At 37.8% G+C, this 26728-nt stretch overlaps 1 pseudogene; it reads right to left on the bottom strand.

The window, feature by feature from the left end:
• The window catches only part of LOC108697241, a 145674-nt pseudogene that overhangs the window by 111414 nt on the left and 7532 nt on the right, over positions 1–26728 (bottom strand).

The raw sequence follows: 26728 nt of genomic DNA, 5'->3' as shown, positions 1-26728 counted from the left end.
TCTAAATAAAAATATATATGCACATACAGTACAAGTAACAATTTATCCTAAACAAATCTGAAATTCAAACATCAGAACACAAAGAATGCTACCTGAATGAATATGCATGTGTGTTGTTGATACATCAATCATAACATATGTCCTTAAAGGGAAACTACTGCAAAATCTACTTACTAATTGCTTTATTTTCCATAATTTGCCTCTGCCATTGCCTCGTTCTTAATGACTGATTACAAGCAATCCATGAAATTAAAACCTTCTTATATATCTTTCGGAAAAATTTTTAAATGTGTTTTTACTGTACAAAGTGAGTTGGAGAAACATGGACCCCAGTCTTCTACCTTTATACCGCCCCTGTAATGTGAATATGGTCCTACTTTCCATATAATAACTAAGCAAGCTGAGCCTTGTTTCCTGAATGCTCTTGTCCCATCATATCACACACCCTATACAGGAATAAAGCACATCAACACTGCATGTACATGAAAGCACAGAGTTGGATACATTTTACAAGTTGGCAAGAGTTTAAAGAAAAGGCAAAGAACTAGAAATAACTGGAGGAAAAAGGTGAAAATGGCAAGAAGATCCAGACATGAGGGATGAAGAAAATGAAAGGACAAAAAAGAAAGTAAGTAAAGTAGAAGACATGAGATCCTGATGAAAAAAAGAAACTGATGAAGAAATAAGGAAGGAAATGGGACTGAGCAAAAAGGAGATAAAAATAAATACTGGGTTGAGTGCAAGGAAAAAATAATAATGCCAAAAGTTGGAACAGAAAGAAAACAGAAGGTAAATTGCTGATTCTGTGAGATTCTTTGATCTTTGATACTTGTGGCATTTAATAGCAACATCCAATGTGGCAAGATTAAAGACGTGGCGTGGAAAAGGTTAAAGCTATAAGTTGGAACTGATGTATTATAAGGGAATTAAAAAAGGTGGTTAAAAATGGAGGAGTGAGATATATTACATAAAAAGAAAATAAAGAAAGTTGAATGGTTTGGGAAGGATTTTGGGCCCTTTGGTAGTCATTCTCCAGCACACAGAAATAAGATCATATGCCTGTCTGTGTATGTACGTGGAACTGTGGTGTACACAGAAAGCACAAGACATTGCATGACAATGTTGTGATTTGTGCTATTTTCCAGGCTTTAAATTAAGTACAAGTTTCAGAGTGCAACTTGTGTGTTGTTATGAGTACCATTAGTAAAAACATAATTCCCTGAATTGTTAAGCTGTATATTATGGGAGCATGTGCTAAAAGAGAGGAAGACGGACAAGTAGAAAGGGTCAGCAAACTTGTCTATGTGCGAGCATTCAGCCCTGTTACAAATAATAAAGTCCCACAAACGCTATACTATCTATACCAAGTACGCAAGTGTTTGGTTTTCCCTCTCTTGGCACTAGTGGTCCAAAGCATGTTCTGAGCACAGTGGGGCTCATTTATAAACTTCGTGCAGGGCAGATTCGTTCGCACAGTGAATATATTTATAGATTCTTTATCGCACTTCGAATGTCCATAAGAGCTTTTTAAATATGTAAAAAATCACAAATTGCAAATAGTTATGTGCAGACGCTGTATTTGAATTATGCCACAACTTTAGTGGCGGAGAAAATATTTGCAAAAAAGTTTTGCAAATTGTGAATTTAAGTCACTATCAATGCTGCTTTTGTGCACAACAACCTAGCACAGTGGGCGCACTCACACAAACGCCTGTCTCATTTACAAGCCATATGCAAAAATGGTCGCGCAATGTGAATTTGCAGAAAATGCAAAGATGGGCACAGCAGTGCAATATTTTAGCATTCAGGAAAAATCATGGGCAATACAAGCATTTTGCACTGCACAAACTTTTTAAATAACCCCCAGTGTTTTTCAGAGTACCATCTGCGCACATAAAAACTGATATGCTACAAGGCAAACTTTCTTTTTTTTTTTTTTTTTTGCATGTAACTGGTTGTGATAGTGGAGAATCTAGAGTATTGCCTAAATGTTCTTATGACAGAGACACAATTCAAACAACAAAAACATGTATTAAGGATTGCATTAGCAGCCTTTCTAGTGATCTTTCTAGCTGGGCAAAAGGTCATAGGTGTGGAGATGTGAATGGTACTGCTTCAAATTGTATATAAAATGTACTAAAATCTGTCACACTGGTTTTAATGCAAGTGTTCACATGGACTGACAGACCTATGCTGGGTGAATGGTATTCCTTTCTGTTACTTTTCCTTTTCTCCATTAGGCTGGCCACCTAATGCACTTTCCTTTCTCTACTCTAAATCTGTCAGCACCTGTGAACCATGCATGTAATTAACTAGCTTGTCTTAAAAAAACCTAACTGCTATTGTGTTACATTTAAATGTGTAAGATAAATGCTACAATGACACATATGCATAGGAAATGTAATTTGTGATAACTATATTGTGAAGGATTTTAAAATACAGCATGATTGCAAATGCAGCTTTGAAGTTAAAAGTTTTACCTGTGATACAGCCTGGTGTGGTGGCTTGCACCTCTTAAGAGGCAGGCCAGCAGCACTTCCTGGAATTTAAAGGGAATGCTGCAGTGCATGTTGGGAGTTCTGACTAGTGATGGGCGAATTTGCGCCGTTTCACTTCGCCGAAAAATTCGCGAATTTCGCGCGAAATTCGCGAAACGGCGCCAGCGTCTCGTTTTTGACGCCGGCGCCTGTTTTTTCGACGCCGGCGCCCGTTTTTGACGCCGGCGAATTTTCGCAGGCGTTTCGCGAATTTATTCGCTGGACGCGAATCGCGCAAATTCGCCGCGAATTCGCGCCTGGCGAATAAATTCGCCCATCACTAGTTCTGACTCCTATAAAAGGCTGGAGTGATTAGAAAGCAGGGGAGTCATTTGTAAAGCACAAGTTGGAAGGGCTGGCTTAAACAAGTGGTGCTGTATGATGCAGAAATCATTTTTCTTATGTGTAACAGTCTGCTTTGCAAGTTTTTGAACTGTTAACAAAAAGTTTCTTATTGTTTTTTATGGAGGTTTGGAAAGTTAAATAAACCTCTGATTTTTTTTCATCAAGAAGAGTATTTTTTTTTGAGAAAATTTCCCCATGCCTCACAATAGGACACTTTGTTTTTGATTAAAGGAAACTATACTTCAAACAATGTAGGTGCACAAAACAACGATTCACAGTGCACAAACCAAGGGCACACATACGTAACATCAGGCAATTATTGGACAAAGTTCTTTTATTTTACTTCCACACTTTTTCCTGTTACAGTTAGATATGCATATGCATTGGTCTCTGAGGAAGCACAGAGAACATCATAAAATTGTGGCTCTAAGTAAAAGATGTAAGATGTAAAAGGACAATTTTTACATATTATATGTTGGTTAAGTATTCATTCAAGGGGTATAATTTTCCTTTAATTGATCCATTAATTAATTAACAGAGCAGTCAAACCCGCCAAATTTTTCAGGAATTATCAGAATTTGCTGTCTGTCCCTGGTCTCCCATCACTCCAACTTCTGATGATTTTCCATGATTTTCAGCGAAAATCCAGGAGTACGCATGTGCCCAGCACAGTTTGGCTTCAGGAGTAGTTGTGCGCATGCGTGTGACATCAGTTGCACTGACGTCACATACCAGAAAACATTTCGACTGTGCTAGTAGGCACCACAGGTCCCCCTGTAAACTTAAGACACGAGGTATGGAAGACTTTCTCTCAAACAGTTGAAGTTTATTGCTGTCTCTTCTTCATAACAGGCACAACCTTTTCTCCTCACCTCTCCCTAAAAGAGACTGCTATCCTTTCCTCTATCACTTCCAGAATGGCCACCATATTTCCTGTTCCTGTATGCCTTATTCCCTTTTCAGTACCAACAACTTTTACAGTTCAGCTTAGGAAGCACTGCCACCTAGTGGCCAAACTAATTATACATTAGCTATTTAACAATTCACATTTTGCCTCTTTACACCCCTACTGCCAGGTTGACAGCTCTGTTGGTTTCTTAAAGACGTCATGTAATTCGTAACCTTTACCAAAATGAATGACCAAGCATTTGAAAGATAAATGCACCTAACTTGACTAAACATGGTAACTTTCCTTTATTAGCCCTGTCTGAGATAAGCTTTATCATTTTGATTGACTATTTTTCAGTAGTATCTGATGCTAAAGGCTATCCATAATCCATGTATTCATTACTCGCTTTGTTACAGAAATAAAGGCACATTGTGCTAAAAGCTATTGATAGTACAGATTCACTGAAATCATGATTTGGTTCCAAATTCCTTTTATTAAAATCATTTTTATGCCAGCTTTGGATTCAACCACATATATAGCATTCAGCAAGAACTGTTAAACCCTAAATATCATTTGACTTCACAAATGATGAACTTGTGGTGAATATGCAAATTATGTTAAGCAAATGGTTCATTAGTTGGTTAAAAATTTTTGTGGTGAATTGGCATTCGGCTGAAACAAGTAATTTAGTGCTATTTAAACAGAGACATTCCAGCATTAGCAGAACTTCTAGATAGTTAGGTTCCTAAGCTAACACTGTTCCCTAGAGGGCAATTTTCTCACAGTCCCTTTAGGTTTTAAAGTGCTGTGTGAAAGTCACCATAGCAGAGACAAAGAAAGTTTACTAATTTCAAGGCCAAAAAAACCCCCACAAAAAGAATGAATAAATATTGAACAGAGGGTTTCCAGAATATTTTTTCTTTAATAGTTTGCAGTTAGATAAGAGTGAAATTTGTTATTTGCTAAAAAATTAAAAAAAAGTAGTTAAACACTATTACTTGTACTACAGAGGAACCGTAGGTTAATATAAGCTATTATTTATTGAAATAAAGCAGTTTTTTTCATAAAGGCCCCCCAAATGCATTTACTTGTCAAACTTGGTGTATAAAACCTTTGAGATTGTTATATAGAACATTGCCACAAAAAATTATAACAGTTGACTTTCACGTTTAATAAAAGCACCCATTTTGCTTACATTAGTGGTAACTTATGACGTGGAAGGCACTTTGCAGCATGCCTTCTATGCTAAATGAACTCTGTTGTGTAGCACAGAGACCTGCAGTCGTCCATATGAATAAAGAACTGCCTGTGTTTGGCAGCACTGCATTCATGAGGGACAGGTGAGGGGAGGCGTTGTGGTCTGCACCCTCCTTTGGTGTGGGGTACAAAACACACAGTCAAACCATAGACAGAGGTGCTTTCTGCATGAGCACTAAGGGATGCATTTTTGAACACCTTACTGCTCTTACACTTCTGTCTGGAGTAGTTGTAAGTCCCCTATTGTGCTTTTTGGGAATACTGAAGCCAACAACATGGACATGTTTTATATTCGCCACCAGTCAACCACAATACTGTTAAAACCAGTACTAGATTACATTAACAAAATCACCTTTTCCTTTGTGATGGTTTACAAAGCAAGCTGAGACTTTAGCATGCAACAGAAGAAACTAAGCCCAGATAAAGTGACAATGACTTTGACACTAGTAAAATTCATGTCCCTTAGGTAGGGTTGCCACCTGGTCTGTATTTTACCGGCCTGACCGGTAAAAATGATGGCTAATCTCAATGTTATTAATTGGGAAAAAAGATAAATATGTAGGAAGGCCGGTATTTTTTTCTAGAAAAGGTGTCAACCCTACCCTTAGGTGAATGTGGAGATGAAGTGAAACAAAATTCGAATCATAAAATCGGTGTTGTTTCTGTTGAAGGCAGCTATTTCAGCGACTACCTTTTTATACAGGGATTTTAAAGGCATTTGTACATGCTCTACCTTTGCAGCTATTTGCTTGAGCACTTGGAATTGTTGGTTGGCAGTGTTGTTGGATTTTGTTCCCAGCAAGATATTGTTCCATCTTTAAGTACATTTCTATTGAAAATGTATCTGTAGTGGTAAACATTTACAGCCCAGCGGGAGACTCAACTAGCATCTAACCCATTACATTTTCTTAAGGAACCAATACAAAGATCATAGACAGCCACCTAGTGGTTTCATGTGCAAAGAGTCTCAGCTGAGAGTACTGAAACACTCCAAAACTCATCACTAAGCCAGCAATAAAGGACATAACTTCAGTAAAATAATACAATAGAAGATGATCGGTTTAACTAGAGTTTATCTTTGTGATGCGATTATAAATTATTTCATTTTGATGTAGGCAGATAATCACAGAAAAAATCAATAAATCCAGTCTACAAAGCAAAGTAACATCGTTTGGATGCATTTTGGAGCAGTTTTAGCTATGAAGGTGCTGGGTTAAGTAATCTTTTTGATTAAAGAAAAACCTGGCATTCTACTCAGTTAAAAATATCATAATTAATAAAAAAATCAGGGGGAAAAAACATGTAAAAGGCAACGCTGAGCTGGAGAAGCTCATCACTTCAGAACAAAGTCAGGAAAGGAAAGTATTTTTCATAATTGCGGCCGGGATTATGAATTTTTCATTGCTTTCCAGGATGCCTCTAGCTTGTTTCTTCATGTATATTTTACCACTGCTATTGTGTGCATTATGTCCCTTTTCACTTCCACCAAAGCGATTTCCCAGCAGGTTTTTTTTTCTGGTTTTCATTCAGGAATATGGTTTTATCTATTCTGCTCTTATCTTGTTGTCAGCCGTCATTCACAAGATGAACTGACATCAGGTGTGCAGATAGTGTCTGTTTGGCATCTTTCTGATTTACTGAGTACTGATCTTATTTTCATGTCTACACGGATAAAATATATAAGGAGTTGCATATGTTAGTTTGTGTTTTGGAATCAAATGGCTTTTGAAGATTTAGGGGTTAGCTTTATTACCTTATTTGGAGGGACTGGGTGTCTTATATATTGACACATACCTAATCTCCGATATCACATCTTATCCGTGGCCTGGACACAGTGGCATAACTATAGAGGAAGCAGACCCCACGTCCGCAATGGGTCCGGAGAATAGAGGTGACTGGACCACTTTGTCTGCTTTCTCTATAGTTCTAAGGAATCACTTCCTTCCCAGCCGCTAGCCTACTAAGCGGGTCTCAGGGGAGGGACAGCAGAACATGCAGAGAGGGGCGGGAGAGGGGCAGGAGTGGGACAGTGGAGAGTAGGTGGGGGGGCAATAGAGTCATGCTTGAGTCATGGGGGCAGACTTACTAAAGAGCGAAGTGGCCGTCGCTTGTGAAAATTAGCTAGAAATCCCATCTGCAGGGACATTGGCAATTTACAAACAGGCGTAGAGGACAATTCACTAGTGAAAAAGACTGTTGCACCTTATTGGCAGGTGAATTTTCACGCAGGTGAAGGATCGTTACTCCGCAAATTCACTAAAGTGCAAATTTTACAGAATGTTACCTCTTTCGCCAGAGTTTCCTGCTTAGGATAAAATGAAGCTTCTCCCTCCTCAATCAGTCAGTCAGTGACATCATATCCTGTATGCCGAAAAGTTATTAAAATCGTAAAAAAACGGTGGCTTTTTTCATATTTTAAAGTGGGATTGTCTTCAAAAGTTATAACTATTACCAATTTTTGTTTTAACCTTTTATTTAACCATTTAGGGGCATGACACATTTGTTTTAGGGTGGGCTCATGTCTATGACAATAGAGGATCCCTTTTGTATTTATTTTGCTTTCAAAGACATTTGTAATAATAAGTGGTCACTTCAGACATTTGCACCAACATCTCTAATAAAGTCATCTATACAAACAATGGGGTAAATTTATCAAAGAGTGAAGTTCCGCCACTAGAGTGAAATTCCACAGCTCTCCATTCATTTCTATGGGATTTTGAAAGGCGTATTTATCAATGGGTGAAAGTGAAATGTCACCCTTTGATAAATACACCTTTAAAAACCCCATAGAAATGAGTGGGAAGTAGTGGAATTTCACTCTAGTGGCGGAACTTCACTATTAACTTCACTCTTTGATAAATATACCCCTATATGTACCAGCCCTATTCAAATTGACCTTAGTGCAAGTGTATCAACAAAGTTCCGCTAGACAGAAACGAACATTAGCGAACGTTCACTATGAAATGCTCGCACTGACGGATTAATGTTAGCAAACTTTGCCAAAAGTTCGGCTGCTGAGACACAACTTCGCATTTTAGTGAATTAGCGTAGTGGTAGCGAATTTGCGCCTGGCGAAGTGGCACAAAATGTGGAGAAGCCTTCGCTGAAAATTTGCCCTTTAGTGAATTTGCCACATGGAGTCAGGAGTTCACAGGAATAGCAATGGAGAAAAGACACTGTTTTTTACTCTAAAATTCCTCTAAAACTCACCCGTTCCACAGGAAGTGGAAAGCTGTTTATAAAAACATTTTCTTTTCCACTTATCTTACTACCATTGTAATGTCAGTACACAGGACAGCCCACACTGACAAATGTATATCAACCATTTCTTCTACATAATCTTTTCCCCAAACGACTTCATTACTTTTCCCTCTTTGTGACCCATTTAACCATGTATTTCCTCAGACTTAAGTACATAGTTTTAGAAAGATACACTATATATCAAGGCAAAGCCAAAAACCAAAAGAATAGTTTGGAAGAGCCAAATACCAATATATACTACCATATGCTAATACTGCTGTTCGTGTCTGACGGCATGACAACATGGCAGTGATGTGTAATGTCCTAATTTATCTATGGCTGTGCATGAATTGGTACTACATAATTTTTTAATGACACCAAATCCATGCTGGGTTGAGGGCAGGTAAAGGTAAAACAACTTCTCTCTGACGGTAACAAATTACAGGGCACTGCACTTACCCACATTGTTAAATAGGTAATGGATTATGGGTTTGGCCATCACATCAATGCCCACTGCAAACCATCCCCATGAATGTGCAAAAGATCTCTACAATTTACCCTGGAATTAAGTTAATAGTAACATTGGATTAGTGCAGGTAGAATAACAATGAATGCCAATGTATTATTGGTTGCTATGGAAATTGCGCTGCAGCAAAACTATCCTACACTAGTTTCTGTGTCCCAATTATTTAAAAGGCTGTGTCCCAGATATACTGCATCATAATTAACTACATATTTTTATAGCAAATAGCAATTTATAGTGCAATGAATTCACTATGGGGCAAATTCACTAAGTGCGAAAATACACTAGCGACGCCTTCGCCGCACTTCGCCAGGGCGCCGCTAATTCACTAAAATCCGAAGTTGCGCTCAGGGAGGCGAAAGGTAGCGAAGTTGCGCTAGCTTTAATTCGTCAAGCAAAGTGAAGTTACACTATCGATGCCTAATTTGCATACGGCGCCAAGTTAAAATACAATGACGTATATGTAGCAGCAAATACATTATACAGGTATGGGACCTGTTATCCAGAATGCTTGGGACCTGGGGTTTTCCGGATAACGGATCTTTCTGTAATTTGGGTCTTCATGCCTTATGTCTACTAGAAATTCATTTAAACATTAAATAAACCCAATTGGCTGGTTTTGCTTCCAATAAGGATTAATTGTATCTTAGTTGGGATCAAGTACAAGTTACTGTTTTATTATTACAGAGAAAAAGGAAATCATTTTTAAAAATTTGGATTATTTGGATAAAATGGAGTCTATGGGAGACAGCCATTCCATAATTTGGAGCTTTCTGGATATCGGGTTTCCGGATAAGGGATCCTATACCTGTACTACACAAGCCTGGGAAAGCTTCATAAAATAAAATAGATTTGTTATTTTGCCCTATACATGTGCCCGTTATATAGTTGATGTGCCATATGTTAGGAAATATAGGGGGGAAGGAGGGTACCCCCCAAAAAATGTACGATCTTTTTCAGCCTATCACCCTTAAAAAATTAAAAGATGCCAGCGTTTTTGGGGATTTAGAAAAAATTTCAACTTTTTTTGAAGCAAGCCCTATCTACTCTATTGCACTTTGCCTGGTCTGAGGTGGCGAAGGCAAGTCTGGCGCAAGAGGTAACGTTCAGTAAAATCCACAAGTGAATTGGCGTAGTTACGTCCCTTCGCCATATCGCAACTTCGCCTGGCGTAAGGGTGTGAAGTAGCGCTTGAGTAGGTTCTCTTCGCTAGTGAATTTACGCTAGCACCTGTTAGTAAATCGGCGAAGTATGAAATTATGTCACGCTGTCGAATTTGCGCTAGCGTTAGCCTTCGCGCTTTAGTGAATTTGCCCCTATGTGTTCACTCCCAGAACATTCCCCATGTGCACTTACTTTTAACCAGCAAACTGGTGCAATGCAGCTGTACAGACAAATGTAGCTCAAAATACCTAAATGGGCACAACAAGCCTCTTCAGTATGAGTGTTACAATGCTGAAAATAATCTTGAACAGCTTGCAACAGGTTGCAACATATTATACTGGAATAAGATGTAATATATGATTACCTGCAACCATACACGCACACTCTAGTGTCAGATACATTGCCAGAAATCTACCTTTACTTGGAACCCCAAGCTTTGACAACGATATACTGTAGAAGTAGTTTTTTACTTTTTGTCAAAAAATTCTGCATAGATGTTATTGCTTTTGAGAGCACATGCAGTAATAATTACCCAGCATCAGATCTAAAAAACATAGAGCAGTGACTACAAATTTGGCAGCACCCCAGATGTCTTCATTTAATTTGGAATAACTTGTCAAATGAACAAAGTCAATGAGTCTAAAGGTCATGTAAGAACCTTTGCACAATAGATGTTTTACACATTTAAACATTTAAGTACAGTAAAACATAAAATAAATAGTATACTCATTAGCCTTAAGTTGAGATTTAAAAATAGGAGGTCAAAATAAAAAGTAAGTCTGCCTGCAAGATATCAATAATAGACTCAACTTATTTATTTTTTATATAAATATAAATATATAGCTACTAAACGAGAAGGGTAAATGCTGTCTGGCCCAACGCTTTTGCCCAAATGTTATTTGCCTCTGGTCTTTTGAGCACAGTGTTGCCTTTGGCCTCCAGTAGGGGGCACATAGAACTGCTCCGGGAAAAGGATTCTGACCAATGCAACCATTTTGCATGTGAAATTTGATTTGAGAACTTTGATGTCTATTCAAGGTAGATGTTTAGTACATGACTTCAATGCATTTAAAAGCATAGCACTCCACAGTGCTGAAATTAATACAAGGGGGCAGAGTGCACTTTCCCTGAGCAAACAAGTAAATGCAGTTTTCTTACCATTGTGTCCTTTTGACCAAAACCTATTCCCTATTAAAAGATTTTTGCAGTTAAAACTTCCTTGCTGCTTTACTTCCTTTAGCTTTTTACAACATGAGTTTAATGAATAGGGCTTGCGCTCAACATACTTTTTGTCTATTGCTTTGATCAGAAAAAAACAATGTTTCTTATGCTAAACAGAGAAACTGAAGCTACTCCACAGTGCTCCTTGCAAGGTAGATAACTTAATTACCAGAGCTCAGATGATCCCTCTGCTTAAAGGATAACAAAAGCTTATCTAAAGAAGTAGGCTAGAAATGTTGTACATTATGTTTTGGGCTCCTGTACCAGCCCAAGGCAACCAGTGCCCTTTAGCAGTGACGATCTGTGCCTCTGAATATGCCCCATGAGTTCCCCATCTTCTTTTCTGCTGATTCACTGCACATGCTCTGTGCTGCTGTCACTTACTGAGCTTAGGGGCCGACTCGACATATAGGGGCTGATTCACTAAGGGTCGAATATCGAGGGTTAATTAACCCTCGATATTCGAATGGGAATTAAAATCCTTCGACTTCGAATATCGAAGGATTTAGCGCAGACAGTACGATCGAACGATCATTCCTTCGATCGAACGATTAAATCCTTCGAATCGTTCGGTTCGAAGGATTTTAATCCAACGATCGAAGGAATATCCTTCGATTAAAAAAACTTAGGAAAGCCTATGGGGACCTTCCCCATAGGCTAACATTGAGTTCGGTAGCTTTTAGATGGCGAACTAGGGGGTCGAAGTTTTTTTTAAAGAGACAGTACTTCGATTATTGAATGGTCGAATAGTCGAACGGTTTTTAGTTCGAATCCTTCGATTCGAAGTCGTAGTTGAATGTCGAAGTAGCCCATTCGATGGTCGAAGTAGCCCAAAAAACACATTGAAATTCGAAGTTTTTTTACTTGAATCCTTCACTCGAAGTTAGTGAATCGGCCCCTTACAGTACACATAGAATATAAATGTCACAATATAAGGCAGATTAGTAATTAATACAGATAATTACTACCTGGCAGCACAGAAACCAGTGCAACTGGTATCAGAATTTAATCAACCTTGTAGCATCATCTTATATTACAGGCCAACCTCATTTTCTGCTGGATGATTTGCGACGACCCCTAAGCTTAGCTTCTCATCAGCTGCTCAGAGCCCACTGAGCATGTGAGTGTCACAGACACTTTCCAAGATGGTGACCCCCTGTGACAAGTTTGAAGTTCTGGATCATTGCTGCTATTGACAAGCTGAAACTTTAGGCTGATGCAATAAGTGCAGTATATAAAACATGGCATTTTTAGCTCAATTCATTTTTAGGGCATAGCTTCCCTTTAAAGGACTTCTGTTTATCTGTGGATTAGTAACGGTCTGCCTTCATACAAAAAGAATGTGCAACACAAGCCCTATTTATTGCACTTATGTTAAACAGGGTATACTGCCCTTTAAGTAAGGGTTAAGGCACCAAATGTTATTTGAATTGTGTTTATTTATTACATATTTCATATTACAGGTACGGGATCAGTTATCGGGAAACCGGTTATCAGGAAAGCTCCATTATTATGGAAATCTCATTGACTCCTTCTTATCCAAATAAAGCAAATTTTAAAAAAAATCCTTTTCTCTGTGATAATAAAACAGTACTTTGTACTTGATACAAACTAAGATATAATTAATCCTTTTTGAAGGCAGAACCAGCCTATTGGGTTTATTTAATGTTTACATGGTTTTCTAGTAGACTTAAAGGAAAACTATACCCCTAAAATGAATACTTGAGCAACAAATAGTTTACATCATATTAAGTGGCATATGAAAGAATTTTACCAAACCAGGGTCGAACTGGGGGGCCCTCCATCGGTGCGCATGCACACACGCGCCTCTCATCGCGAGAGGGGGTCTGGCCTGGCAGGGGCCCATGAGGGTCGGGCCCACTGAGTTTTATCCCAGTGTCCCGCTGGGCCAGTCACTGTACCAAACTGGTATATATACTTAAGTAAATATTGTCCTTTTACATCTCTTGCATTGAGCCACCATTTCGTGATGGTCTGTGTGCTGCCTCAGAGATCACCTGACCAGAAATACTATACCTCTAACTGTAACAGGAAGAAGTGAGGAAGCAAAACACAGAACTGTCTGTTAATTGGCTCATGTGACCTAAAAAGTATGGTTTATTTGTTATGGCTATGTCCACCGTGAATTATACAATCCCAGGGGGCGGCCCTTATTCTTTAAAATGGAAGTTTTCTATTTATGATTACCCAATGGCACATGCTACTAACAAAGTGTATTATTATGAAAATGGTTTATTTACAAGAAGCAGGGCTTTACATATGAGCTGTTTTATGCAATATCTTTTTATAGAGACCTAGATTGTTTGAGGGATATAGTTTTCCTTTAAAGGGATACTGTCATGGGAAAAAAAAATTTTTCAAAATGAATCAGTTAATAGTGCTGCTCCAGCAGAATTCTGTACTGAAATCCATTTCTCAAAAGAGCAAACAGATTTCTTTATACTCAATTTTGAAATCTGACATGGGGCTAGACATATTGTCGATTTCCCAGCTGCCCCAAGTCATGTGACTTGTGCTCTGATAAACCTCAATCACTCTTTACTGCTGTACTGCAAGTAGGAGTGATATTACCCCCCTCCCTTTTTCCCCCCAGCAGCCAAACAACAGAACACTGGGAAGGTAAACAGATAACAGTTCCCTAACACAAGATAACAGCTGCCTGGTAGATCTAAGAACAGCACTCAATAGTAAAAACCCATGTCCCACTGAGACATTGAGAAGGAAAAACAGCAGCCTGCCAGAAAGCATTTCTCTCCTAAAGTGCAGGCACAAGTCACATGACCAGGGGCAGCTGGGAAATTGACAAAATGTCTAGCCCCATGTCAGATTTCAAAATTGAATATAAAAAAATCTGTTTGCTCTTTTGAGAAATGGATTTCAGTGCAGAATTCTGCTGGAGCAGCACTATTAACTGATTCATTTTGAAAAAATTTTTTTTCCCATGACAGGATCCCTTTAAGGTATGAAGATCGAAATTACATTATCCAGAAATCCCCAGGTCTCAATCATTCTGGATAGCAGATCCCATACCTGTACTATCACAAGCCTGCTAATTTAGTGTTGTCATGCTTTTTTTTTTATAAAAAACTAAAAAGGAAATGTGTATATTTGCCTCATCTGTAAACAGTCAAACGTTCCTTCTGTTTTGTAAGTGTTACTGTATATATTGTAAATAAATACATATATCTTCTTTTTTCCTCTTAATAATTCATGGCAATTGTATCAATGAAAGGATAGAGAGAAAAAAGAAGGACCTGCAGATCCTCAGCCCATTATGGCAGTGAATACATCACGTTCAGTTTATAATGATTATGCATGGATTCTTTATTTACTTCACCAACACTGCAGGCTAGATAATTAAATGATTTTCTTCTGACAAGACAGCAGTCTGACTGAGTGAAATAATCTACTGCAGCCATCTGAGAAATCACAGATTCACACTTGATTCACGGTGCTGAGCCTTGTTGCAGGAGAGGAGCTTGCTAATTGAGATATAATGGAAGATAATTGCAATCAATATTAATACACTGCACATTAACAAAGCAGTGTGATAGATTTCTAGCTTGAAAAAAATAATAATATATTATCCATTAAATCTAGGATTCAATTAGCATTAAGTTGGGAGAGGAAGCTTCTTTAAAATAAAAGGAAACCATTATTTCCCTAGCTTAAAGAAATCCCAGAAGGGCTTAAGGGTAGGACGTTTTTGGCGCAATCAGACACACTGCAAGCTGGGTCTGCATCTGACAGTCGTGTCTCGTCGGATCAACGCTGCAACTTCATCCGACAATGCATTCACTTACCTTTTTTCCATTGACACCAGCATTTTGTTGCAGCGCGTCGGATCACGCCAAAAACGACCATGTAGTCCTACCCTAATGCGTAACATAATTATGCACCGTGACCTTATGTATGAATGAAATTTAGCAGATTAATTAAACCCAGTTAATTTTTTTTTTGAATGTTGTCATGTTTCGAACATACTATATGTTATAATAAAAATGAGGACAATGACTTCAAAAAAGGAAGCAGGATATCATTTCAAAATAGGTCAATACAATTTCCTTAACCTTTAGGACACACAGGGAGATTTGTTACCTGCGATTTTTAAAAGCGAGTTTTGGCGACAAGTCGTTCATACTGTCTTGGCATAGAGTAAAATATATATAGTATTGACAGCTACTACACACAATGCTATTTGAAATCGCCTGTGGTCCCAAAAAGCAGAGACTCTTTTTAGAGAGATTTATCAGAAATAGCATGATTATTCAGAAGTAGTGAAAATCACACAAGGAGATAAGTGGCCGCGATAGAATGCCAATTCTTGTGTGTGTGGCATGTCGTAAGTATGTAAGAACATATGGGCATCATTTCTAGGTCGGCAATATTGCATACTTTGTTGCAGCGAACACACGCTCACTCATCATTCCCATACGAAGATACACACAATACTCGTGTGACAATAAGCCTCAGAAAATGCCTTTTTAAAAGCTTTTCTTTGATACAGATAGGCTCATTGATTTTGTTGAAGAACGTCCAGCCTGTGGGCCGGAGAAAGCACCGTGATGCACAGTGGGATGCAAATCGCTCGGAAGCGGAAGCTGCCTGAAACCTTTGCTTGCAAAAAGACAATCTCCTTGTCTCTAAACTCGCTTTTTAAAAATTGTGGGTGACAAATCTCCCCATATGTCACTACCCTTAGGAAAGGTCCTCTAAAGAACCACTGCTTAGAAGACTGTCTGCAATGCCAATTGACTTTTCAAGGCAGAAGTCAACTCCCATTTGATTTTATTTAAAAGGTCTTAACATAGGGGGGACACTTACTATTGCTGTTGTTTAAATGCAAAACCCTAAGTACTGTGCAAGTGTATGGCAATATTACAATAAGTCAGACACCCGCCCTTTTCCACCTTCTCTAAAGTGGTCTTCCTCTAAGGTAGACTTTTATCTAACCATTAATATCTGCTTGGTGGTAAAAAGCTGGTTCTTGTAAAAGTGAATACATTTTGTGATGTTTTAGGAACACATTGCCAAATCTTCAATGGAGCATGTATATTTTATTTTCCCAAGCCATGATTAATAATGTGTATTACCTCATAAAAAGATCCATCAGCGCAATGAAGAACTCCATGTCCCTGTCTCTGATCCAAAATCCAATCTCCCTCATAATGATCACCATTCCTGTAATGATAACCGTGACAACTTTAAAAATGGACCAATGCAAACCTCAAGATAAAAAGTTGAAATCAGGCTTTCACATTTCATTTGTGCCAATATTACAATAGAAAATGTAGTTTATTAACCATCTGAAGTCTTAAGCAGATGAAATTGTCCACTGAAACCTGTTCTAGGCTGTCCAAGTGGAGGCTCAGAGACTGGATGCAGCCTTCAAAGACTCTCTACCGAAGACTCTATTATAATTATTATTTCTATAGCACCTTTTCCACACCCATAATTGTTGACAAAGATGCCACAAAATAATTTACATTCATGACAATTCCTTGCTTCCTAAATTTGTGGCACCAGTTTGGGAAAAGTCCTTTGCTTTTATCAACAGGATAAAAGCCCCATGCTCAGTGGGAGCCATACTGAAATGGTTTGCAGAGATGAAAGTGGTAGATCCCGACTTGCGTGCACAACGATGCCAGCCTGGATCGAAAGGGATCCAGGTATGTCTTGATCACACCCGCCCTGTCTTCGGCTCCACCAACCCTGCTGTGCTTCCTATTTCACTGATTTGGGTGAATGTTGTGGACTTGGGGGCAAATTCACTAAAGGGGGAATTTTCACCAGCGATCACTTTGCCAGACTTCGTGCCACTTTTCCAGGTGCAAATTTGATACTACTACGCTAATTCACTAAAATGCAAAGTTGTGTATCAGCAGCTGTACGCTGGCAAATTTTCACTAGCGTTACTTCGACAGTGCGAGCATTTCATAGCGTAGTTTCGCTAGTGTTCACTTCTGCCTAGTGAAACTTTGTTAGTACTCTTACTCTTAAGTCAATTAGGGTGTATAAAAGTTGTATTTAATAGTAATTTTATTGCAAATGCTTGAAGTGGCCACTTTTTATTACAAATGTCCAAGGAACCATAATAAAGCCATAAAAGATCCTCAAATGCCCTAGACATGAGCCCATCCTAAAACAAATGTGGCATGCCCCTCAAATGTCTGCAAAAAAATGTTAACACAAAAATCAATAGTTCTGGCTTTACAATGCAATCCCACTTTGAAAAAGTAAAAGTTGCCAGCATTTTTTACAACTTTTATGAATTTCCGGCATACAGGATATGATGTCATTGACATAAGATTGAGGAAGATGTAGCTTCGTTTTATCAGTTTGCCTGGTCTGAGGTGGCAAAGTAAACTCTGGCGAAAGAGGTAACGTTCAGTAAAATTCTAACTTTACTGAATTTATGGAGCAATGACCATTCGCCAGAGTGAAAAGTCTCCTGGTGATAGGGTGCGAATGTATGCTAGTGATGGTCTCTTTCACTACGCCTGTTAGTAAATTGATTATGTCTCTGTGAATGGGATTTCTGGAAAATTGTCGCTAGCGACGGCCACTTTGCCCTTTAGTAAATCTGCCCCTTGGAGTGATGATACTATGCATTTCAATGAAGAGGGTAAATTAGGTGAAATGCAGACTACTGACAGCAGGGGACTGACCTGTTACTGCAGTAAAGTTACATGTCTGTTTCCATAGAGCCCTGACCTCAGCTGAAAACCTGTTCAAGCCAGGCCTGGTTAGCCAATCTATGAATGTATGTAAATCCTAACACATCTAGTGGAAAGGCTCACCAGAACAGTATATCCTGCTTGTATATGTCTGCATACTTTTGGTCATATAGTGCATGCATAAAAAAATTGAAAATTAGCTCATTTATCACAGTTTAGTAGATTTGGGCAATGCAAGTTAACAATACAGGGTGTGGAGACATTTAATCAAATAAAATTACCACTAAAACAAATGATATTGTTGAATGAATCTTGGTGAACACTTAAGCCCAGTTTGTTCTAGTCACATCCATCTGGTGCTTATTTCTTATTGCTTAAATATGTTCTCTAAATGTTGACATTCAACTCATGAGCATATACTGTATTTACTGTACTAAATGTACAATAAATCCACATTAAACTGTAGTTAAAACAGATGAAACTAGCAGCATCAAATAACACACACACACACACACACACATATATATATATATATATATATATATATATATATATATATATATATATATATATATATATATATATATGGTTTAAATACATAATTCTATGTGCTTCAGCCATAATTCTTTAGTCCCCTCTTTATTATATGTATTTTCGTCCTACCTAGTGCTTTACATTTTCATTGTTTCATAAAGTCTTTTGTATTGGACATCTATGATGCATGAAGTCTTTTGAAAGTTCTGTACTAACATTAGCAAAATCTGCCGCAGTTTGGCTAGCCAAAGCAGCTAGTAAGAAGTTTGATTTCACTCTTCTAACTGTACTAGACCGGTATACATGTGTATTTGGTATTTTCATATTATATACACAATCTAAAAGTGAAAAATTAAATGAAAGGAAAACTATACCCCCAAATAGAATACTTAAGCAACAGATAGTTTATATCAAATTAAGTGGCATATTAAAAAATCTTACCAACTGGAATATATATCTAAGTAAATATTGCCCTTTTACATCTCTTTCCTTGAACCACTATTTTGTGATGGTCTCTGTGCTGCCTCAGAGATCACCTGACCAGAAATAGAACAGCTCTAACAGTAACAGGAAGAAGTGTGGAAGCAAAAGACTGAACTCTGTCTTTTAATTGGCTCATGTGACCTAACATGTATGGTTTGTTTTGGTGCACTGTGGACCGTATTATCTTGGCGTATTTTTTAAATTGGCAACATTTTCTAATTATGATTACCCGATGGCACATACTACTAAAACAAGTATATTATGAAAATGGTTTATTTACATGAAACAGAGTTTTACATGTGAACTGTTTTATGCAATATCTTTTTATAGAGACCTACATTGCTTGGGGGGTATAGTTTTCCTTTAAACACGTATTAATCACATATGCAGGGAACATGTGAAAACTTAAAATGTGCTTTCTGTGGGATATCCCTTTTCTCAGATGGGCCTCTGATAAAATGTGGCACACCTGCTGTTCTTTCTGTGCCAGTCCCAACAGTTGAAGGGCCAAGGAAAGAAACCACATGACATGTGGCCAGTTGTGGCTGCCAGAGAGCCAGCTTGCATTACACTGTAAGCTTTAGAAACCCATTTGGAATGCATGACGTCAAAACACATTTCATTGGACTGCAAACCGTGCGCACTCAGTGTGATGCTATCCGCTTGGCAGACACATTTAGCATTAGATGACCTAAAGCACATGCCAAGTGTTTCCAGATAAACACTAAACTTGCTTGACACAGGTGCAGTGTACACTGTGCAGTTTAAAACACGTTCATAGGTTTTCATTTGTTAATATTGATCTTAGTTGCCTTGTCAGTATCTATTTATTTAGAAAATAGGATGTTGATTTCTTTTTTTTAAAGCAGCAAGTATAATTGTTATCCAGCATGAAAGATGTTATGTTTTTGTTTAACTAAGTTTTATATATTTTGTTTTTATAAAACCAAGGAAAGAAGATAAGCACACAAAAAAAGGAGATGGCAAGGCTAAAATTAATTAAGCTTTATCAGAAAGATCTATATATATACTTCAGTAAACCCTCAAAGTTATGCTGCTTAGTCAAAAGAAACACCTAAATTATTTCCTTCTGTTGTGTACACATGGGCTTCCTGTTTTCAGCTTAAACCTCCAGGGCTTGGGCTTGAGCATGCTCAGTTTGCTCCTCTCTCCCCCTCCCTTTTCCCCCTTCCTCCTGTAATCTGAGCCCAGAGCTATGAGTGAGCAGGGAGAGACTCAGGTAGGAAGTAATGTCACGCCAAGTTAATATGGCAGCTGCTATCCTAAAATGAGAGAGTTTCTAGAGCTGTATACTCAGGCATTCTACAGAATAAATATAGTGTGCTAGATTGCACTATTGTGGCTAATCTATTGGCAATAAACTTCTTTGGTAGCTTTCTGTCTCCTTTAAAGGAGGGGTGGAGGTTTCTGAATTTAGAAATGGTTAGATGCGTCACAGTTATATTTAAAGGGGAACTATCATCAAAATCTAAATCATATGGTATTATGAAATATATTTTCCATCTTTTTACAGTGTAAAATGAGCAGACAGTAACCCTTATTTTGTAACCCTTGTTTGTTAATTTGTGAAATCCCTAATTGGCATAAAATCATTGCAAGGTGTCATGTAACTTGTGTGTGTTATAGAAATAAGTGATATAAATAACTGACTCCTTTCTCTGTTACAAAAATAGGATCATGTAGGTAACATTTAGGTACTGTCACTTTATTATTACAAAATGCTGAGATAAGGACTATAAAAATGGATGAAAATCTCTGCTGAAAATCACCTCAGCCAAGAATGGATGATGTAGTTAAAGGTCAAGGAAAGTGTAAATCAAAATGGGATGACAAAATGTTAGGCACCGACCCAGTGATAAACAATCGCTAACCATAAACTCCCGGGTGAGTGCTCTTTTTCACTTAATATTTTACTGGCACGGGGTATAGATATTCCAGTGCAGCAATGCCATATTCTCAAAGGTCCCAGCAGCCTTTTGTGGCTGCCATGCTCAGTACAGTTATGGGACCTGTTATCAGCAATGCTCAGGGCTTGGGGTTTTCCGGACAATGGATCTTTCTGTTATTTAGATCTCCATGCCTTAAGTCTACTAAAAAATCATTTAAACATTAACCCCAATAGGATTTTTTGCATACAATTAGGATATATTATAACTAAGTTAGGATCAACATTTGAATTATTTGATTATAATGGAGTCGATGGGCAAAGGCCTTTCCATAATTCGGAGCTTTCCGGATAATAGGTTTCCGGATAACGGAGCATATACCTGAACTATATTGCACATGAGTGCAGCCGAGGAAACAGCAAGGGACTGAATACCTTTTGCAACATGGAGGAGTGGCAATGGAAGAAGTAAACTACAACCAGAGCATTATTCAGCTAAGAGGAGTGACGGCACAGGCTTTATCATTTGGGGATCTTTAACATATAGGCACCAACAATTATTTATAATTTTTTCGTTCTTTACTGCCTCCTGAACTCCTGAGAAGCCATTTCTGGTCTAATGCAGTTATCATAATAAAAGCAAATATTGAATTGGTTACTATAGGCTATTGAAACTGTTCAAACCTTCCTCTATAGCTACTATAAGTTTATTACAAGTTGTTATACATTAAAAGTAATTATTTAAGGTAGAAACTCCCTTTCTTGCCAATTGTATGTTACATTCCTCACGGTTTAGTGTTTTTGACAGTTGTAATCTGTGAAAGGTTTTGGTAAACAGCCGAATTGAATAAAATGACAAGCTGCATACAGATATGTCATTAGTCTTTCGCCTGAAGTGTTACATAAATTTCATCCGGCCTACTCCATGTTTCTTGCTATGGTGAAAAGCACTGTATGTTTGTTCTTCTTTGTCTACTAGCAAACCATGTCCTGTGTAAAAGAAACATGAAAAAGAAAATAGAACATGTTAAATTGAATGGTTTAAAGGAACAGTAACAGCAAAAAATTAAAGTGTTTTACAGGAATAACAATAAAATGTACTGTTGCCCTGCACAGAAACACAACTATAGTTTATATAAACAAACAACTGTGTTGCCATGGGGCAGCCATTCAAGAACGCGATACACAGTAGATAACACATACTGTCAGTAGTGATGAGCGAAAAAATTCGCAAAACGGCGAAAAATCACAAAATGCATTGAAGTCAATGGGCATCAAAAATTTTTTTACACACAACAAATTTTTTATATACATAACAATTTTTTCTCTCTTCAAATACATTTAAGTCATTGGGCGTTTTTTTAATGGTGACTTTTTTGTCTCAGTGACAATTTTGTCCTGGCGAATTTTTTGTCTTGGCGACTTTTTTGTCGAAATACATTAAAGTCAATGGGTGTTTTTTTTATGGAGGAGACTTTTTTTGTCTCAGTAACCATTTTGTCTTAGCTGCTTTTGTCACAGTGAAATTTCCCACTGGGAATTTTTGCCGCATTTTTCACAAAAAAAATTGCAGGTGGCAAAGTGCGGAATTTCGCCACAAATCCATGCCTGGCATAAGTTCACATAAATTCTGAATAATTCCAGTGTATACTACAGAGCTTATCTGTTATCTGCTGTGTATCCTGTGCCTTTTCTTCCTTTTTCAGCTTTGAATGGCTGCCTCCATGGCTACACAGCAGCTTACTGTATTTAGATAAACTATAGTTGTGTTTCTGAAGCAAAGTTTTACCAGTGCAGGGCGACAGAACATTGTCTTGTCACTCCTTTAAAACACTTTCATTTTTTGGTGTTACTGTTCCTTTAAGAGTTTTCCTAGATCGACTATATTAAACACATTAAAATACTTTTTAGTTACATTTAACTTTTTCAACACTAAGGGGCAGATTTATCAAGGGTCGAATTTCAAAGAAAAAATACTTTGAAATTCGACCATCGAATTGAAATACTTTGAATTTGAATATCGAAGTCAAAGTATTTTTCACCGACTTTGCCCATCGAACGATTGAAGTAAAATTGTTTCGAACAATTTTAGCGTACAATTGAACGATTTTACTTCGATGTGTGAAGACTTAGAAAACTGGTCTAGAAGGTCCCCATAGGCTAACATAGCACTTCGGCAGGTTTATTGGAAGTCAAAGTTTTTTTAAAGAGACAGTACTTCGAATATCGAATATTCAAACTATTTTACTTCGAATCGAATTCGAAGTAAATTCGAAAGTCGTAGTATCCTATTCGATGGTCGAAGTATCCAAAAAATTACTTCGAATTTCAAATTTTTTTACTTCGAAAATTCTCACGAATTCACCTCAACCCTTGATAAATCTGCCCCTAAATCCTTGTAAAGAAGTCAACCTGGAAAACTTCCAGTTTACATTAATGTGAAAGAAGTATTTTCTTGCTATAAAGCAACCCAAAACATATCTTTCTAATTGATCCTTCTATCTAGTCTAGGCAGAATCGCCAGCTTGCAGTCTTTTGGAGTTCCACTTCACCATTCATATCAGTGGTATTTACAATCTAAGGTCCCTACTACATTTATGCACACTATAGTTAATTTCATCAGGATCCAATAACCCTGCCTGTATGCAGTGTAAAGCATTCTGAAACCAGAAGGTATTCACATGCCTCATGCCATACTCATAGCACTGCCTTAATACCCAAAATGAGATTTTAAACCACATAAGGCATTATGGACAAAGACATGCAAATCTCTCCTTTATATCCCTGTGGCTAACTGTACATCCAGAACCTCTGGTTTTATAGCACAGATACAGCCTAATAGTGCTGAGCCATATATCCAAACTTGAAGACAGCTTGTTTCAATCTTGTTGGATGCTGTTATATGGTCAGATGTAGAGTATCTGCAAATTCAGCCTGCAGGCGAACAACATAGATGTTTTCAATATGCAGATTTTCCATTGTATATGATATTCTTCCTGTCTAATGAAATATTTGGTTGATTACTACCAACAACTTTATACCTAACTTTGATCAAACCAATGTTTTCTGTTGTACAGTAAGCCATACAGTATGTAAGCAAATGCTATTTTCAGCTATATTTGAGAACATAAAACCCTTCATAAATTATACATTCCAGTGTCCAACAAAGAGCAGGACTCCAAGGGGCCCATTTACTTAGCTCGAGTGAAGGAATAGAATAAAAAAACTTCGAATTTCGAATGTTTTTTTGGCTACTTCGACCATCGAATTGGCTACTTCAACCTTTGACTACGACTTCGAATCGAACGATTCAAACTAAAAATCATTCGACCATTCGATAGTCAAAGTACTGTCTCTTTAAAAAAAACTTCGACCCCCTAGTTCGCCACCTAAAACCTTCCGAAGTCAATGTTAGCCTACGGGGAAGGTCCCCATAGGCTTTGCAATCTCTTTTTGGTCGAAAAAAAACCGTTCGATAGATGGTTTAAAATCCTTCGAAGCGGACGATTCGAAGGATTTAATGGATTTTTCGTTCGATTGTTCGTTCGAGCTATTTGCGGTAAATCCTTCGACTTCGATATTCGAAGTCGAAGGATTTACATTCGACCCTAGGTAAATCTGCCCCTTAGTGTTATTTTTATTAAGTCCATGAAAATTCATGTTTTCAGTGGAAGTTCTGAATCTTCACTTTGATAAGACACAAACTTTTAGGGGCAAATTTACTTATGGTTGAATTTAAATCCTTTGACTTTGAATATCGAAGTCGAAAGATTTACCGCAAATAGTTCAATCGAACGATTGATCGAACAAACGAAAAATCTTTAGATCGAACGATTAAATCCTTCGAATCGTTCGATTCGAAGGATTTTAATCCATCGATCGAACGATTTTTCTTCGATCTAAAAATTGTTCCAAAGCCTATGGGGACCTTCCCCATAGGCTAACATTGACTTCGGTAGGTTTTAGGTGGCGAACTAGGGGGTCGAAGTTTTTTTTAAAGAGACAGTACTTCGACTATCGAATGGTCGAATAGTCGAACGATTTTTAGTTCGAATCGTTCGATTCGAAGTCAAAGTCGTAGTCGAAGGTCGAAGTAGCCAATTCGATGGTCGAAGTAACCAAAAAAACATTCGAAATTCGAAGTTTTTTTTATTCTATTCCTTCACTCGTACTAAGTAAATGGGCCCCTTGATGTCAGCTATTTTCACTCTGTTGAGACATATTGGAAGTTACCCAATGAAGCCCAGTAACGCAAACCATTTCCATTTCCATTGGCGAATTTTCGCTAGCGTTAGTCACTTCACTCTTTAGGGAATCTGCCCTTAAGTGTACACTGAATTACCTTTTGATCTAATGTGCTGATTCAAATTTGTTATACAAAAATTGTTATACAAAAGTGCTCACTGGAAGAATCCCGGGCCAGTGCAGTTGTCTACTGATAGAAACACTGGCCCGGGGTTTCATGTAAGTAAATGTGATCACTTGGGGGTGCCTAACTTTTGGCATCCCCAAGTAAAAAGACCTTTCCTTCTCCTTTAAGCCTCATCTACTATATATTTTGCTTGACTGTAGATATCTAGAAAAATACAGTGAATGCATCCCCTTGGGTTAAGGGTATGATAGAGGGTACAGTATAAATACATTTCATCACATAAGGAAAAAAAAGTGCATGCTTTATCTTTATTTATAAAAAGTTTTTTTTTAAAGAAAATACAAGCTTCCCAGCTTGCCAATACAAAGAATGAATGTTTGCATCATGCTGTCCTGAAAGGCTATTTTTTGTTTTAAGTCAGTGTATCAGATGGCAAGTTTGTAGAAGCTAAAGTGAAGTCAGCCTCTGTAAGCAGGTACATGCAAATCAGAATTCGCAGGATTCCGTGGCGCTCAGCAGACAATATGCTCAGTGAGTCATAAATATTTCTTTTGGATTTAGCTTAAACAATGTTACAGCTGCAGTGTGAAGTTTAGTTTGGCACAATCTGTTAATGTTATAATTAGTTATTCAAACAAAAATCGGCATGGGTACATGGCACCAGAGTACAGTCACAATGTTCTTTTTATATTGAAAAGAAAAATAAATAGATGGACTGCTGGTTAAAATCTTTATGCAGTACCGTTGGGTGTCATATTGATTGTCAAAGTATGCCTTAATGTGCTTTTATGTTTAAAAATTACTTTCAACATAACAAACTTGCACGTCTGTACTAGAGAAAAAAAATCATCAGTATAATTCTTTGAATTTATGACATTTACTGTATATGTAATGAATATTTACTTATTCTGCCCCATTCAGTTCCTTGTAGCACACTTAAGCGACAAACTGCAGCACTGTTTGCTATTTAGACTAATGGCACACGATGGATCATTTATGAAATCCCCTGCCACAAGTGCTAGAGCACTAAGCAAAGTGCATCTTTCACAGCAAAAAAGGATCCAGGTCTCAGCCTCAAAACTAAAGGCCAGTAAGTCTGACGTCAGTGGTAGGAAAGCTTTTTGAAGGGTTATTAAAGGATAACATACTGGACTTTATAGCAAATCATAATACTATGAGTGTGTGCCAGCATGGTTTTATGCGTAATAGATCTTGCCAGACTAACAGTTTATTTTTATGAGAAGGTGAGCAGGGACCTTGATTCTGGGATGGCAGTGGATGTGATTTACTTGGACGTTGCTAAAGCATTTGATACAGTGCCACACAAAAGGTTACTGGTTAAATTAAGGAATGTTGGCCTGGAACATAGTATTTGTACCTGGATAGAGAACTGGCTAAAAGATAGACTACAAAGAGTGGTGGTAAATGGAACATTTTATAATTGGACCAGTGTTGTTAGTGGAGTACCGCAGGGCTCTGTACTTGGTCCTTTGCTTTTCAACTTGTTTATTAATGACCTGGAGGTGGGCATTGAAAGTACTGTTTCTATTTTTTGCAGA

Source organism: Xenopus laevis, chromosome 7S (assembly GCF_017654675.1).
Source record: "Xenopus laevis strain J_2021 chromosome 7S, Xenopus_laevis_v10.1, whole genome shotgun sequence".
Taxonomy (NCBI): domain Eukaryota; kingdom Metazoa; phylum Chordata; class Amphibia; order Anura; family Pipidae; genus Xenopus; species Xenopus laevis.
This window is presented reverse-complemented; position numbering and strand designations above follow the sequence as displayed.